The sequence below is a fragment of the Bombus bifarius genome, unplaced genomic scaffold (genome assembly GCF_011952205.1).
Source record: "Bombus bifarius isolate JDL3187 unplaced genomic scaffold, Bbif_JDL3187 scf7180000007966, whole genome shotgun sequence".
Classification (NCBI taxonomy): Eukaryota; Metazoa; Arthropoda; class Insecta; order Hymenoptera; family Apidae; genus Bombus; species Bombus bifarius.
Genome location: NW_022884352.1, coordinates 6,923,744 through 6,941,569, shown reverse-complemented (window position 1 = coordinate 6,941,569; position 17,826 = coordinate 6,923,744). Strand labels below are relative to the sequence as shown.

The window sequence follows — 17,826 nt, the reverse complement described above, 5'->3', positions numbered from 1 at the left end:
TATCGTATGGGATGCAACAGTAAATTGAACGACACAGCCGAGAGAAGTAAGTTAGCGTGGCGTAACTAACACGTACGGTTAAACGTGTACTACATTACGAAGACGAAGAAGGTACGCTTCAGAGATCAATAAGATCGGCAAAAAAGAAAGAAATGTTAATTAACATCGTTCTGTACCATCGTTGTTCTATTTAACATTATCCATTCTCCTCCGCGAACATTTCGAGAGGAAACTTTATTCGTTGCTGATGAATTTCCAGGAACGTGAATATCGAAACGATGTAAAATAATATTTGCATCGGAACACGCAATATTCCTTTTACAGTTCATATTTCTGTTATTCGTAAGGAATTTTAATCGCTGTCGTTCTGATCCAAACTTCCTTTTTCTTTTTTCTTCCATTTGACAATACATATCGCTCGCAAATATTGGAAAATTACAAAAAGATCTAACCCAAAACGTCAAATTTCCAGGAAGATGAAACTTAATAACCGGAAAAGAAAGGAAGCGGAGTAATTTCTGTATCGAAACACACACACACACGCGCGTATTGCCCTCAACGTCCGGGATATTTTCCATCGACAAATATAACTGGTTTATTCAAGCAGAGTAAACGAACGAATCTTTTTTCCAAAAACTAATTCTCGATGGAAAAAAAAAAACTTTCTTTCGCTTGGTAAAATCAGCGCTCGTTCGAATCGTCGATCTTTAGATCGCCACGGATTCGTCCCGTATATTTAATTATCGTTTCGTTTGCCTTCAGGAGAACTGGCGATTTTATTTACGCTGTGCGCTGCGCTGGAACAGAAACGGGTGAAAAAAATCCGCGCATTGTTGAAAGAACCGTAATCGAAACTGTCAAACTTGACCAAACATCAGCCAAAATGCTAGCGAAAATCTAAATAGCTTAATCAAATTAGACGACGCCCACACCGAAAGTTTTCGTCCCGTGCGTGCAACGTTTATGCGAAAAATCTGGAACGTTGTTCGAAACGCTGGCATATTAAAGAAGTTGAGAGAAATTTGTTCGCAGCTGCACGTATCGCGGTGGAAAGTTTCGATTACGACGAATGTCGTTCGAGAGCTCGGTTATAGAATTCAAGTTTTTACTAGTGTTCTTTGTTGAAAAAGTCCCGTAACCCTGATCTGTTCGACGAAAGGTGAGATTACCCTTCATAAGGCGAATCCTTGAAAGAAACTCGAAGGCCCGTAGAACCGTGGATATCTCTGAACCGCTTTAAGCCCGAACACTCGAGTAATTGGTATTTACATAGTTCAAAGAAACGGAGATCGATCTTGGAGAAGTTTCGCAATATTCTTTTATTCTTTTAGGTCGAACGACAGCCTTGACGAATTACGAATATTAGAGATTACGAAGAATGTTCAAAGGATATGCAAATATTACAGTGTACGATGAAAGAAATATCGTGCAACGACGAGTATAAAGCAATGAGCAATATTTTACGGAATCGTCGACATTATGAGAGAGATGTACAGTATCAAATATTAGTTAGAGTGGAAGCCGATGACGTTGGAAACGAAGAGTCACGGATGTCCGTAACAACGGAACAGCTTGGACTTGTCTCCTTTATTAATTAGTATCCGACGAATAGTACAAGTTGCAGCGTAACGAAGCTCTCGCTTTGTGCAAGCTGTCCCAGCAGATAGCCTTCGTGTAAATTGTAACTAATTCCAACTATTCCTAGAGACGAAACTTCCCATCCATGTGAAAAGAAACGTAAAAGGTAGGAGGAGTGATTGACCTCGATCAGACGAGCTCGTTCCAGTTATTATCGAGCTTCGATCAAACTGCTACAAATTGCTGCGAAGTTTCGAATACGAAATCAAAGGAAACGTGGCTTTACGGAAACGCGCGTTCGCCTTTAGTGTGCGTTAAATTACTCGAAATTGAGTTCCATGTGCGAATGAAATTGATAATTGGCGTTTTCCCTTTTTCTTCTTTTTCTTTTACGGATATGATTTTTATGAATTTTTCATCAAAACTTGGAAGTTCGAATATGCGCAGAATGCACATAACGCGTGAAAGTATATATGGAACATAGAAAATGTAATATTTGTTATGATTAGGGCTGCGGATTTTTATCGATATGCGTAATCAAATAGCGATTTGTTTTGTTTATTAGATATCATAACAAGCACTCTACTCTGCATATGTTACATAGTTTCGCAAATCGCGTGCATCCTATGCGTCCTCGCGACTCTAAACTTCCTATAGAAGTAAAAATCTTATTAGGTTTGCTTGTTATATTTAGTACGTAAAATCAATTTCTCTTTAGATTCCATTTTATTATTATTATTATTATTATTATTGTATTCATAACGATATAAATTTTCATAGATGTCTGCACTCTATTTACGAAACTATATTTTATTGTGTGTTACGTGCGATGTATCGTAATGCGGTGAAACTATATTTTGGATGTGTTGTTGTGCAACGTATCGCAATACAATGAAATTACATATTGGACGTGTTATGTGCAATGTATCGTAATGCAATGAAATTACATTTTTCACGTGTTACGTGCGCTAGATCGTGCAGTCTCTTTTTGGTTTTAGGAAACGTTATTTCTATCGGTTACATCAAGAAGGCGAAGTAAAAAGCTATCGCATCTCGAAATTGCTTAGCTTTCGAGGAAACATGACCCGGATAATCCGCACTTCGGCTGCAGATGAACGTAATAACGTGTATGTTATAGCTTATGTGGCGATGGAATAAGGCGCAATTGAGATTTATGGCAGCGAGCTGAATCATGATAGTAATTTATATGACATTAATTACTGTGCAAGTAGATCATCGAACAGTTTCTGGAAGTGAAATTCTTGGAAACGCTAACGTTGAAGCCATTGACGAGTGAAGTATGACATTTCTATCGAAAGAAATCAGAAGAAGAAATGCGAAGGAAAACAAATATATACAATACAAAGGAAGAAACAAAATTTTATCTGTACGTGTGAACAAAAATCACTCAAATATACAGAAACGTGGTATAGCAAATTTATCAAATTTCTATGAAAACTTATAAACCGATCGTTTTATCCACTCGAGTAATTCTGACGTTAACACAGTTGTTGTAACATTTTCAGTTGGATTTTTCTTTTACTCAAACAGAAATCTACAATATTTATAACTCGTGATCGAGTGTCGTGTATTAGAAATTTGTGAAAACACCAGGGTACTTAAAACTATAGAATATGAAAGAAGCACACAATATTTTGGCAAAGACCTGATCAAACATGTCCCAGAAATATCTACTCGATTTATGCAAAACGGGTAAAACTGAACGTCGTATGAAACTGTGAATCACTCCTGTTTATTGAGTTGCTTTCTGTTATTAATTTTTGTTATCTTTTCTATTTTTCTATCGTATTATCGTATTTTAATATGACTAGATATGACGTTTAACAAATTTCCTGCAAGTGTCGTAAAAAAGTTCAACATATTTTTCAAAGCTGTGGCGACATACCGACAGAAAGTGAAATTACAACTTTAAGAGATTAAACGGATAACGCTTTCCACGGTTGATGAACAGGATTAACTCAAACTTCTCGACTTTTCGCTTACGTCGCTTTAATACTCCGTTAATTCTTGCTTCGAGCCTCGTCCTGGAATTCTTTGCAGTTCAGTCGGGAGGAAAGTCGATCGAAGCATCGAAGATGAATTTTATCGAGCTGCCGATCGATAGAAGAACAGTGATTAATGTGACCCAATACCGTGCATCGCGTCCACATAACTCGACTGGTGCGCAAGAATTCTAAAATTAGCGATGAACCGTCTTTGTCCTTCGTTAATTTTATTGGATCGAACGATCCTCCTTTTTTCGGGGCAGAAATTATTTTCTCTCGCAAAATCCATGGCAATGATAAATACCGACGAAAATAAAGCTCGAGACAACACGACATAGCCGCGCGAGATTAAAATGGAAAAACGCTTCCGGCAGTAGATTCAAAGTATTTGCAATCCGTTGTTTGCTCTTTAAAACGCGAAAAAGTCTCTCGACGCTGGAAACAGATCGGCCACTGCATACGAATTTGTGGAATCGCGAGCCTCGTTCATTTACCTCGCGCAATATACTTTGATTCTCGCCGGTTATATGAACATCTACATATACCAACCTATAACTCTCCAACTTCATCGAATATCCGTCCTAAACTAACATTCCAACTTTAATCCCTTAAATCTTTATTCATGCAGCTTCGTGTCTCGTTTTATCGCAACTTGAGCACCTAACAACCATCTTCTCTTTATCCGTTAAACGACTTGCTTCTACTTTTTTGCTCCAATTACGCTCCGCTGCTTTAAAATATTAATAATTACAAATTTATACAGAGAGAGAGAGAGAGAGAGAGAGAGGGAGGAAATATTTTGAAATATATGTTCTTTAATTCAGAAACCGCTGCAATGAGCAATGAATTAATAACGAGCAAGAATTCTACGATAAAGGCGTCCAATATTTAATGAATTAAACGCAAGCAAATGGTATGTTCCGTATATCTTGCTCAACAACTTTATCAGCTCGTTATCTTTAATTTGCCCGAGGATGATTAAATTTCCTCTGTATTTTTGCCATGTCTGTCTGCAATATTTTTTCTCCGTGGGATTAATCGAGTTAAGTCGCGCCTGAAAATTAGTTTACGAGGCACGATCATCTGCTGGATAATACGTACCCTCTTTTGAAACAGTCGCGGTGAATTTCCAAGGAAATTATCAGTTTCGAACGGCGAGAGGATACGCTATTAGATCCATTTCCCTGTAAAATACCAAACGATAACGACGCCTTGTGTCGAGTTACTGTAATTAACTCGCGTGCGTGGTCCAATTTTGCATCTCGATGAGCCCAAACTCCCCTAGGGAATTTATATACATCAGGATTTTGCTTGTGCACCAGCCTCGATACGATAAATTGATTGATTCATCGAGGAAAACAAGCCGCTGGATTGCCAAAGAAGGGCAAGAAATTAATTGAAATCGAGTTGACAGAATGAGCGTCCTGTTAAATATAGAGTGTACAGAGGTGGAAATATTCGGAGAACTAATATTTCATCGCAGTGTACAAATAACACCGCGTTTCTTACTTAATTTCTGACTGCTAAAGCCTTTGAAATTCCCTCTTTCACTTTGCGAGCAGAGAGCGTGAGAGAGAGAGAGAGGGGGGGAGAGGGAGAGCTGGTCGTTTCACCACAAGCCCTCAAGGAGAACTTCTTTTTAAGCTCTTATTAATCCACCGTTTTCGAAGTAATACCACCGTGAAAGGTTTCCAACGCAGTTCCGCTTCTCGCGTTAAAGTTTTACGCTCGCACTTTCCTCCTCGCTCGAAAGCGTATTAACAAGCGCAATTTTTCACGGTGTGTCTCGCGTGGGAGAGGATTCTCCTCAATAACGATCAACGAAAATCAAGGGCAAGATATTCCAAGTATGTTTGCAAAAGTTGAGTAAACGTAGATGTTTGAAGATGGCAAGGAAAAAGGATAATAATAAATTATAAAAGATCACGATCCTGAAAAGCGTGGATCCTCGTGCTTGACATATAGAAAGGCTGGGGAAAGTATTTGCACACCATTTGCATTTATTATTGCATTTGCCTACTGATTAATTAGACTCGACTATAACAAACTTCGTATCATTTAATGGCACGACTAGAGTGCTGATTTTTACGTATTTGTAGGAAGTTCGAAAGTACAAGATCGCACAGACTGCTCGTGATATGAGAAAAAATATACGAAATGTCCGGCGTACAATGCTTTTTTTCTCCAATATCTGGCAGGTAGAACAGAATATTCTACAGAAATTTCCTACTTTTTCAAAGATATGAATACGCACGAATAATCTGCAGTCGAAAAAGTGCGATTACGAAAATTTCACGCTACGAAAATGAAAGGCACAGACGAAAATTAACGAACCTAAGAGCGTGTGAAAATACACTTTCTAGCCGATGTAACATTTCGAGGAATTAAAATGGATTAAACTGGAGAATATAGAATATGTATCTCGATATATGGCGAATTCCGAGGCCCAGTTCTCGGAACCAACGAAATACCTAATTTAGCTATCGCGGTAATTTCCTAGAAAAAGAGCTGAACCAATGGGCAAAGTTTCTGTTGCAAACTGTTTCGTGGAAAGATCTCGTGCCGAACGAAATTCTGGCAAAGTTTTAGGCTTAGCCGTAAAGTTGGTGAATTATCGTTCGAAACGATCGGCTGTAACATAAGCAAATGTTCGGTTCGCTAATTAGCGTGGCCGAGATAAACCATGACCTTTCCTATTGTGTACCGAGAGAATAGGCGTGGTGTCTATCGATCCTTTGATCGCGGCAAACTTTACGATGTTCATGCAACCATTGCATTCAGCTGGCATCACTTTTCAATAATGGATGCACTTTGCTGCACCAGTTCTCGGTCGAAAAACGTTTATATCAGCTGGGTGCAATTTAATTGTCGCTTGTCGAGGGAGGCGAGCACGACAAAAATTATTTCCCACCGTTCTCGAAAGAGCAATCTTATCTTTTCGATTTTTCTCCGCGAAGCCTCCCCTTACAACTGGATGAAAAGTTTCGAACTTTTCTTGTTACCAATGTTTCTTCGTTCTTATTTTTATAAGCGATGAAATTTCCGATGAAATACAATAAGTTTATCTTTGCTGGTTTTATAGTTTTGATGCTACGTGGCGATTAAAACGAATTTATGCGACACTGTTGAAAGATGTATAGACGATAAATGCAACAAAGTTCCGTAAGATACAGAGGCCGTAAGAAATTTTATGACTAGATCGCCAACCTTTATGCAAACTCGTACTTTCGTTAACGTAAGCAAAGAAAAATGGATTGTTTCATCTTCTAAATATTGCGATGAATAGTTTCGCGTATCGCGTACTCGTATTCGTGACCATCAGAATGTTGGAAATCTCCAAGAGAACGTGTACCTAATTGCAAGATTCAACAATAGGAAAGTACATACCTGGATATTTTCTATAATTCAGTTAATATAATTAGCGGAATTTTACAAATCTACTAGAAATTCTTTTGTACAACACCGACACATTGGTAATAATAGAATAAAGGAAGTTCCACAAATAGATTGTACAAATTGCAAGTTCACTGATTATCCTGTTCGGCCTAAATGAAGAACGTGTACAGTGGATGTCCATAATCTGTAATTTGTAACTTGCCAGTTCACAGACATTATTAGTTTGTGGACTATTGCGCAGGAATAAATTTGATTGATTATCGCTGTATTAAACTTGAACCCTTTTACGAAATGTGAGAGCTGAAAAAAGTAATCAAAGATCGTGGATATTGAATGGCAATAAAAATAAAAAAAGGGACTTGAATTCAAAAGAAGCTTACCATCACAGAATCTCATTATTTTTTCACGAAAACCCGAACAAACAGATCGTTAAAAAGTCAATCTCACAGGTAAATTCGATCGCTGGCAGAGAAAAGAAGGAGTTTACTTTCGTCGCGGGGAACCAGCTGACGTTCAACGTTGCTGTTTCAATACGAGAACAGGAAGATCTGTTGACTCCGGCATTTTCGTAGCCACTTTGAAGTGCAGAGTGCTTTCAGATACAACACATTCGTTACGGAGTCGTGGAAACGTATCGAGCTCGTGCAACTTCCCTGCGGAAACAGTTTCTCTGTCATTGTGTCAAGAAGTCAGAGGAAAAAGGTATTAGTTTCTCGGTGCTTAGCGTTTCGGGGAAAACATGACCTGGACAATTTCTACTTGGGCCGCGGGAACGTAATAACGCGTGTTTCGGCGCTTACGACGAAATAAAAAGCAATTGCGATTTGTTGTCACAAACAACAGGAAGATCAATTATAATAACAGCAGGCTAGAAGAAGCGAGTTCGTGTAGAATTATTCATCGAACGATTGATGAAAGCATAAGTTTTAGAAATGTTAATGGTCGTCGTGTAGAGACAGGAAATTTTGCGATATTTGGAATATGTTTACAGCGAACTAAAGAGCAATTAGGATCTTTAGCAGGAACATTTATTGTAGTAGTAACACTCCTGTAATACTAAAAGAGAAAACTGTAATGAGTTCATTCAGAAATTAACGAACCAACAGCTGATGAAAAAATGAAATTTTTGAAAGTTTCAAAATGTTAATAGTCCTCATAGAGGGAATTTTCGAATTCTTTCCATTTGGAATATTTTCCATTTGTAATATTATCCATTTGGAACATTTGAAATATTTGAATGGAGAACATTTGGAACATCACAAACTAAGTGTCGAGTGTTAGAGATGCGCGGAGTCACGCGTGATCATCTAGAATTTTCAACATGATCAAATATTTTCAGAGGATGTGTGTCTGTATAACTTGTTCCATACGAGTAAAATACGTGAAATAAGAGAGGGAAAATGTGTGGATGTTATAACATAGAAGATACGTGTGTTGGGTATTGTATGAAACAGAGAATTTTATGCTTTGGGAATTGAATTGTTTTCTATAGAAATTTATCAATATTATTGATGAGTAAAGCATCGTGTAATCTAATCTTTTCACCAAAAGTAGAGAAATATAATTATCAGTTACTAATTTACATGTTGATTGGCGCAGCATCGGAATACTGTCGCTCATTCCAGCATGATGCATTGTATTATCAACATACTCGTCTCATTAAGAATAAAATTGTTCATGTACAGCATTGACGGCGTTGAAAATTTCATGTATATTAAAACGCTCGCATTATAATATATTAAATATGTATATTGAAAGGTACATTAAAATTATGATAGATTAAAACCAAACTATACTCTGTAAATTAATTATAAAGCGTCGTATGTATGTGACACTGATAACAGAAAGTGTAATTAATATTATTAATAATTCTGGCATCACGTAAACATACTTGCATATGCATGCGACCTACAACAGTCAATATAGTGATAATATAAAAATTTCTACAGATGCTTTGTTTATTTTTTCTTTTTCCTCGCTCGCCTATTGAAAATATTGAAACCTTTACGAATTTTAATTAAATTTATTGACAATTTCGATATTACAAACGGAACCAGTGATTTATGTCAACGTACATATTGACAATATACAATTTTCTACGCTTATTCTCAAAAGCCTTCCTAAAAGCTTGTGAAAATTTTACGAATAATATGAATCAATATTCTAATAATACAATTAATTTTCCACACTTGTCCTGTTCGTTTCTTTATTTCTGCCTTCTTGTCCCTGCATACTTTTCGAATAATATTGATCAATATTTCAACAATATGGTTAATACTTTTAATAATGCCAACATAACTGTAGACCAATATATGAATAATATAAAATTTCCTACGTCTATCCCATTTTTTCTCCTGTTCTCTCGATTCTTTTTTTAACGCGCTTCAGAGATTTGCGATGTAAGCTGCTGTAAGCTGCAACCTCAAGTCTCGAGACTTTCCCAGTCTACTAAATCGTTCGTCCCAAATCGCCGCTATTTTGCGATGTGCGGTGTCAAAATGAACCTCGCCGGTGACCGTGGCGAGGAAAATATTCGCCGGGCTTCATGAGAGAATATGAAGATATAAAAGGACACTAAGTCAGGACGCGGGTAATGCCAGTAAAACATTTTCCGCAATGACGACGATCGGTCGGTAGCGAAACAATTTATAACTTCTACTTGCAGAACGATGACGACGTTGAAGCTCGTCATTGTCTACGAAGGAGAACGATTATTTCGATGGAACCGAGAGACGATGAACACGTTGAATTAGAAAAGAACAATGCACCCACGCAACACGCGGCAAGTTAGCTTAACGTTCCACGAATTTCACTTGTCGCGATACTTCTCTATATGTGTCTCTACACATCGTAGAAGCTCAAGAAATTTGCATGAATCCTCTTAAACGAATTCTCTTTACATTTCTCTTCAGCGAATTCTCTTTGCGTATCTCTTCATCGAGCACTCGTGCGTACCACGAGTTAACTTTCCGTCAACGCTTTGAAATCTTTGAAATCTGACTGTACAGCTTGTTCGAAAAATAGTGACACATATATATATATTTTTTAATTTTTATAATTTTATTTATATCTTTTTTATTTTATAATTTTTAAATCATGCAAACGGTATGTGGCAATTTTTATCATCCTTCTCAGACTTATTTTTCCACATATTCGGATACTAACATTTTCTTATCGTTTTTGAACGTACAATTTGTTTGCACGTACAAATGCTGATATTTCATGGACGTATATGCCATACAAGTGATAACGATTAGGCTGATAATATCTTAGTACAGCTGGCTTCTGTTGCATGGTAATGCATTTGCTCATCCTGGCACGATTGTGTACGTGAATATTTGGCCGAAAAGCGAACAGCAATGCTCGCTCATTCGCCATGTTTATCTGATTGCGGTTTTCTGTAATTATTGTCCATTTTCGAGGCTCGAACGCTCGAATAAAAAAATCGTAGCAAAGACATCGCAAGCATATATGTAGATAAATATATAGATGATAAAAATACTCGAAACGATTCGAAAAGCAAATTTTCACAACTCTGTTCATTTACTGGTTTTTATTTGAGCATTTGCCAACGTTGTAACTAATTTATTTTAAGAGGAAATAACAGTGTAACGTAATAGAACTAATCACATCTGCTCCTGTGCCTCACCACGAACAACCCTATCTACTTTCACAATTTGTAGAATTTCTACTTCTTTACTAACTAATCGTTCCTAGGATTGCATCAATATTTGAGGAATAAAACGAACAATGTTCCTACAAATATAATTAATACAGCCTGGATATTTTTATGCAAATTCATATTTTCCTAACCACTGTACTACAGAAATGCAAACCGAGCAAGAATTTCTTTTATCTGCTAAATATTCTAATAAGTTCACTGTTTTGAGTATTTTACATACAGATAAGAGAAAATGAAATATTGACACGCTGTGAATTTTGCTAACTTTTGTACCAACAATTTTTTACCGTACTAATGACGGTCATTTATTCCGTGTTACACATATTTATATTATATTTATTCGTCGTTGTTATTAAACATAAACTCATTTTATAAAATCACGCTGTCTTTTTATACTCCTTATTTTATGAACTTCTTTTTATCGCGCCACCGTATTTTTGCATATTACGTGTATCCTCTGTTGCACCATTTTCCCAGAAACGCATCAAAATTCACAGTCTAACCGATCAGTGTTTAAATTAATTATCGGCAATCTCGTTACTTTTCAAACAGACTGTCTACGTCCCTCGTTATTCGGTCTCGTTAAAAATACACGTGAGTCTGCCGACTGTTTTCTTTGGCGTGCAATTTTGCCCGGCGATATGTCGAGCGAAAATAAAACGTCGGGACGTTGACACGAAGCTAAAAACGAGACCCGAAGCAGGGTGAATAATAAGCATTTCCTGAAACGCTTTTCCACCCGACGACTAGGTATTTCCTATCGATCCGGTCCGATACATCTAGCCGCTTCATACTTAATAGTTTATTGCGTGCTCGACCGACATTTCCAGTTACATTTGCCCGTTTAAGAGAATGACTTTAATATTTCAACGCTGTGGATGATAAAGGACTTGATGTAGCAGGTTAATGAGCTGTAAAAATCCGATCTAAGAACAACGATTCGATATATTATATTTGGTTGGACAGAAAGTTCGTCCCGTCCTTTTGCAGCCAAATGGAACTGAGTTTAAACAATGGCTCCTTACGCTCAATTTAATTGTTCTAACCTGATATCGTTGATTAATTAACAACCAACTGTAGAGCGTAAAACAAGCGTTTTCGAAAGTACTTGCTCCTCGTTGGCCTGGCACGAGTTCAAACCTGGTTCACCAACAAGACAACGAAAGACCACACGTGCCAGTCGTTACACGACAAAAATTGGTGCAACTTGGTTGGGACGTTCTACCGCATCTGCCATATTCACCCGATATTGCACGCTCGGACTACCATTTATTCCGCTCGTTACGAAACTACTCCAACGATAAGAACTTGTCTTCTCTGGAAGACTGGAGAAACGAATTGAAACGTCCCCTTCTCGCGGAAGATTAAGCAATTCCACGCCGATGATTAATAACGAAGTTATTACATAGATGGGGAAAAATTATCGAAAGGAATGTTGCGTACGCTAATTAGGAACAATATGCGTATAAAGGAGAAAACACGTCCCTCGGTTGGGTCGGAAAAACGGTACGAGCTTTCCATTGATTGTAAGAGATATTCGAAAAGCTAATTCTTATTTCTTATTTTTTCATATTAATGTACATCGCGTGGGTCTTTATGCAAATTTATATTTCTATGCAAACAATTAAAAAGAATTATTTACAGATCACAATGCGAAAAGAAAATCTGAATAAAAGTGTGCTTCGTTCGTTTAAATATTAAAACAGTCATCTCATTCTTCGTATTTTGAATATTTTCGCATGTTCAGATTTCTCGTAATTTTTTAGCGTTTGATCGTATTATTATCGACTTTACTATTTTATTACATTATTGTGAATAAACGTCCGCACTTTGTTATTTTTTGTTACTCTCCGATAAAATTATGACGATGGGATAAAGGTAATATGGAAGAACGAAAATGGCACTCGTAGGCTGTTTTATTATCTGCTTGAAAAGTCCTCTATATCGGAGCTACATTTAACGCGAAGATAAGAAAACTTCTAAATTAGACTAAATAATCGAAAGAGCAACGTGATTAATTCAAGCAGCGATATCTAAATCCCGTCAGGTAAACTGATAGTCCAATTAATTATTATACGCTATTAACTGATATTGTATAATTTAATTTCTACAATTTCAATTTATCGATTAGAAAGTAACTGACAAATATCGATTTTAGTAATAAATTTGCAATTTAATCGAGACACATTTAATAGTATTTATTCGTCGCGACTGCAAATCAAAGAAAGCAGCTGGATACTTGTGAACTATGGTGTATGTAAATTTGCGAACTGCCGACTCGTGGAAGTGAACCTCGTGAAGCTATAAAGCACACGAGGAAGACGCTTAATGAAGAATAACGATTCTAAAGAAAGCGACTGGGGGAACCGTGAGATTGCAGTTTTCTGATATTCGTCAGATATTAAGATTTTTTAATATAGCAAAGCTACGTTTTTTTTTTTTCATGAAAAAACTATGTAAGTGACGAGTATTCCTCTGGAAAATTCACGAAGAATATTTAAAAGCTATTTGTGATAAATTTTCAACATCGTAAACGAGTGATTCGCTAGCATGGAACATCAAGAATTTACTTGTCACGATAAAAGTCTAAAATAATTCGACTTTGTGTACCAACTGCGATAGAGACTTTTCCAGTTTAATATTTAAAAACAGAATACGATAAAACTGGCTACGATACAAGTGGCATAGATTTTAGAAGATCGTAAACGAGTAACTTACTAATACAAAAAAGGAAGAGAAGTATTTTGGTATAAAATAAAAATAGAGGTAAAATATTCTGAACAAAACTCGTACATCGATATAGAAGAACTGTAATTCAAATGTTTCGAATCTAATATTTGAAAATTAATTGTAACGAAACTACCATAAAAGCTGGCATTAATTCTCAAGTTGGAGATGAACGATTAGCTTGCCAACGCAAACGAAGGAACAGAACCACCGCATAACGATAAAAATGATATTCTAAAACAGACTGAACTTATGGAAGAACTACAATTGAGATGTTCCACGTGTAGCATTTAAAAGTCGACTGTAACGAAATCCTGTTACCGACATTGACAAAAGTTTCTAAGATCATGAACGAATAACTAATAAAAAGAAAGAAAGGATCTTCGTATAACGACGAAAGTGGATGCTAAAACAAACTGAACTTACAGACGAGCTGCAATTGAGACATTTGAAAATGTGCAAACTCCAAGTTTCCTTTGAATGGCGGTACTTTCTCGAAATGGAAGATCCTAGAAGAGAGGATTCTCTTGGGCAAACCGCGAGTCCTGTCTAGTGATTTAATTGCCTTTTCGTGATGGAATCCGTGAACCAAATAAAGGTGCAGATTTGGAGAAGTTTGGTCAACATTCATCATAGTGACGTTACCGTGGCTTCGTTTCCGGCTTTTCGAGCCGAGGATTAACAGCGAGGAACTGGTGTAAACAGAGGATTGATTTACGAGGATTTACTTGTCACGGTGTTACACATCTGACGCGCGAGCTTCGCGCTTCTGAAAGAATTAGATAGAAACATTAGGCTGATCGTGAAAAATACATACGTGGTATTATGATAATCTGGAAAGTCGGGGATTCGAGACGACCGGCGATGTTCTGGCCTTTCGTATCAGCACATTTCCTGCCGTTCGCGACACTCAAACTCCTTCCGATAAATTTCCAGCAGAATCTTCTTAACTTGCAAAGTTGTTGTTGCAAGAATCGACTGGAAAATGAACTTCCTTCTTGACAAAATATAACTTCCGATTTTAGGTATAGAAATTTAGTTTAATATATTCTATAAATCGAGTATATTCAGTGTCAGGAAATTTTGAATGGTCAAAATATTCTAACGATTTTCTTACGTGAATTATCCAGAAATCGAACCGATTAACTTTTGTAGCGTCTGTTAATTTTTCAATTTCACTACGCGCGCGCCACTAACGTTCGATTCTCGCCAAACGAATGACTGATTTCCATAAGTTTATTTATTGTAAGAAGATGACATAAATAATAGTAAATGACAAAGTAAAAAGAACAGTGTTTGGGACATCGTCACTTTTCTCTACCAGTTTCAATTTGTATTGACTGAAAATATAAATTTACCATTTGGAGAAAGTTGAAGATGTCCTCTCTTCTATCGCGACAAACTTTTAATATCTAATTAATCATTCCATAAGAAGATACAAAAGAAGGATCGGTGACATTGTAAGAATTTTTTAATTTAACAATTAATAACTTTCACAAATCAACAAATTATTTCCCGGCAAAGTGTATCGAACGATATGGAAATTACTAGAGTTTGACTTTTAAAAAACTACGTTTCACATGCAACAGCCTAATGCGAATCTGCCATATTCTACGAACTCGAGCCAGTTCCCAATGGCCCAACGAGAGGATTCGTAGCAAATGGAGGTAAGAAGACAGAGAACTTCGAATTTTGTTCGCCTCTGGAAATTCTGCCAGATCGTGAGAATTAGCTGACTCTGATCGTTCTTGCTTCGTAGAGTCAAATTTGCGTGAAAATTAATAAAGTTTGAAATCCGGTTACCTCTAACACGGCTTAACCATAATTGAGTCGAACGAAACGAAGAAGTATAATTGTCTAAGAAAGTCAACCACCCGTTAAATCTCTGTCTTTTGTCTCAAACAAAACCATTTTAAACAAGAGCTATCACAATCTGTGAAATAATGAAGGAATTAATTAACTGTCAGGTAGCTGAGATCGTTCTCCGACAAATTTCCTAAGAATCGTTAAATCATCGACTGACATAAGCTCTTCGTTGTATATGAAAATCGAAGGAGAAAAACATGCTAAGTCCATTTTTCTTGATTTTCGAATTTTAATGTCGCTTCGTGATTAAATGAAATAATTGTTATATAACGTAATTGAAAATGAAGAAAACCTGCCAAGTCTGAAGAGGTAAGTCTCTTAAAAAATATCTGACGAATTGACCAATTTTTATGCCAACTAGTCATCGTATTCTTTCTTCGTGGTCTTCACACGCCCTTTTTATAAATTTAATATTTGCATGACGAAAGCTGTCAATGGTAAACAAAGTAGATATTGAAACTATTAAAGCATTTAAAAATAAAACTGTTAAAGCCAAAATTTAAAGGTACAAATAAAGTCAAAATTAATATTATCACCCAGTGTATTTTCTATTATTTAAATATACTTTTATATTAGTTATTACTGAATATCTATTATCACTGAACTCTCCTATTTCTAAAAAAGAAAAACCGTGCGACTTGAAATATTTTCGAAATCGAAATATATCCTCATTGTCGAAATTAAATTTATCGCCCTTTCATATATAATAATAATAATAATAATAATAATAATAGTAATAATAATAATAATATATAATAAAAATGTTTAATAATTCGCTTTTTAATTCTTTAAAGCACTTTAAGCTATTTATTTGAAAGGAAACTGTACGTAAAACTTCCTATGCCATATAATGTATTCACAATTCTATCTGACGAGCCCTTTTCCCCATTCATTCGCGTTAAACGCGATGGTCGTGCACCTCAATTAACGTCGTCGCTTTGATCGATCGATCCGTAAACGCGAACGCGATAGGGAGCAACGCGAAGCTCAAATTACTTAAATAATCGAATCGTTGCACGGCGAGTCTGATTAATCGGTGGCAAATCATTCAGGGAATTTCGCGTGGCAGGCCGAATTCTGTCAGGAGATTGCACCGCATCCTCGGACGTCGCGATTCCTGGAAACTATTCAGGACGAGTCTCATCGGTAACCTCGACCGAAATTAATGGAATCCTCGCAGGACAGAGCTCCTGGCCGCAAGAGGCAACATACGCCGTAACATTCCATACGAGACGGTCGGCGGACATCGGCTCGTTTCTGAGAAATTTCATCGTCTAGATCGGAGATTCGCGACCAAGTTCCAATACACAGAAATAAAAAGTAACCGTCGAGGGAAAGAAATGTCGGTAGTTCGGACTTTGTATTATTAACCAGTTAGCTGTTGCGATCTCTTTGAAAAGCGTGTGTCTACAACGTGTCGCGAAAAGCAAACGATGACGAGTATACTCGTCAAACACAGAGTACGCGTGGCTGTTACAATTAAGTTGTAATGGTATGGCTGTTTTGTTATTTTATTTTATTACTGCAATTACTAAATTGCCATTTAAACGAGTATACTCGTCATAACACAAAATATTGTCATTTCTTCGTGACGAGTATACTCGTCAAAAACAACTGACTGATTAATGAATGTGAAGTATCGTTGTTGGAGGACAAAATTTAACAACAGAGCTAGCGACGTTTGAAGTACGAAATTCGTAAGATGACCGAAAAATATTACACAGGGTGTGGCCGAATGATATGTCAAGCGGGTGGCAAGTGATTCCTTGTGAAAAAAAAGAAAGAAATATAGGATAAAATAATATCGTTCGAGGTTTAGTTCTCCAGGAAACTGACTTTGGAAATTTCTTTGATATACGGTACAACACTTGTTTATGCAAACACCCATCATTATCCTAACACCCTAATATTCGAATGTCGTATCATCCAAATGCTCTGTTATCCGAATATTATATTTCTCCTTAAAAGATACGTTTGTAAAATATGTACATATTTTATTACAGTTCGTATGCAGCGTATTCTTTCTCTTATTCGATCAAGTGAATTTCGATGATTAGAATTTAATACGAAACTGTTAGCGTTCTAACTATCGAAACAATAACGTAATTAATAATAGTTATAAATAAAAAAATAATAGCAGGCAAGAAGATATGGGGTCCGTAAATATTGAAAGAATCTATCGATTAATGTTAATTTGTATTTGAAGAAATGAAATTTCACATGAGAAAAGCGATTGTTCTATTATCCGAAAATTCTATTATCCGAACAATTTTGTCTGCCTATTAGTTCGGATAAAGGAGGGCTCTACTGTATGTGAATTTGGCTAGTTAGCGACTAGGCAGGAATAAGCAATCAGAAGGTGATTATTTCACGTGCGAAAATAAGTGGAAAACGAAGAGTGAAATTTTTCCACTTGAGGCTGCATTTTCAAGAAAATTGAGTTCGTTCACGTTGTGTTAATAATCGGTTTTGTACACGCGTATGAGAAATTTTCGAATTTTCTTTTCACGAAATCAAAACGCTTTATGAACAGATTTTATTCCACGTTCATTTATTTTCACACGTAGAATA

General features: G+C 36.5%; 1 protein-coding gene across 4 annotated transcripts in view; it reads right to left on the bottom strand.

Annotated features, from left to right (window-relative positions):
• LOC117211033 overlaps positions 1–17,826 on the bottom strand; it is a 184,857-nt gene that overhangs the window by 149,384 nt on the left and 17,647 nt on the right. Inside the window, exon 2 of one of the 4 annotated variants that reach the window (XM_033455136.1) lies at positions 14,207–14,367. The exons of the other annotated variants lie outside the window; for them this stretch is intronic. The gene's annotated coding sequence lies outside the window, so the exon portion shown is untranslated. The remainder of the gene's footprint in view (positions 1–14,206; positions 14,368–17,826) is intronic. 4 annotated transcript variants of the gene reach the window in all.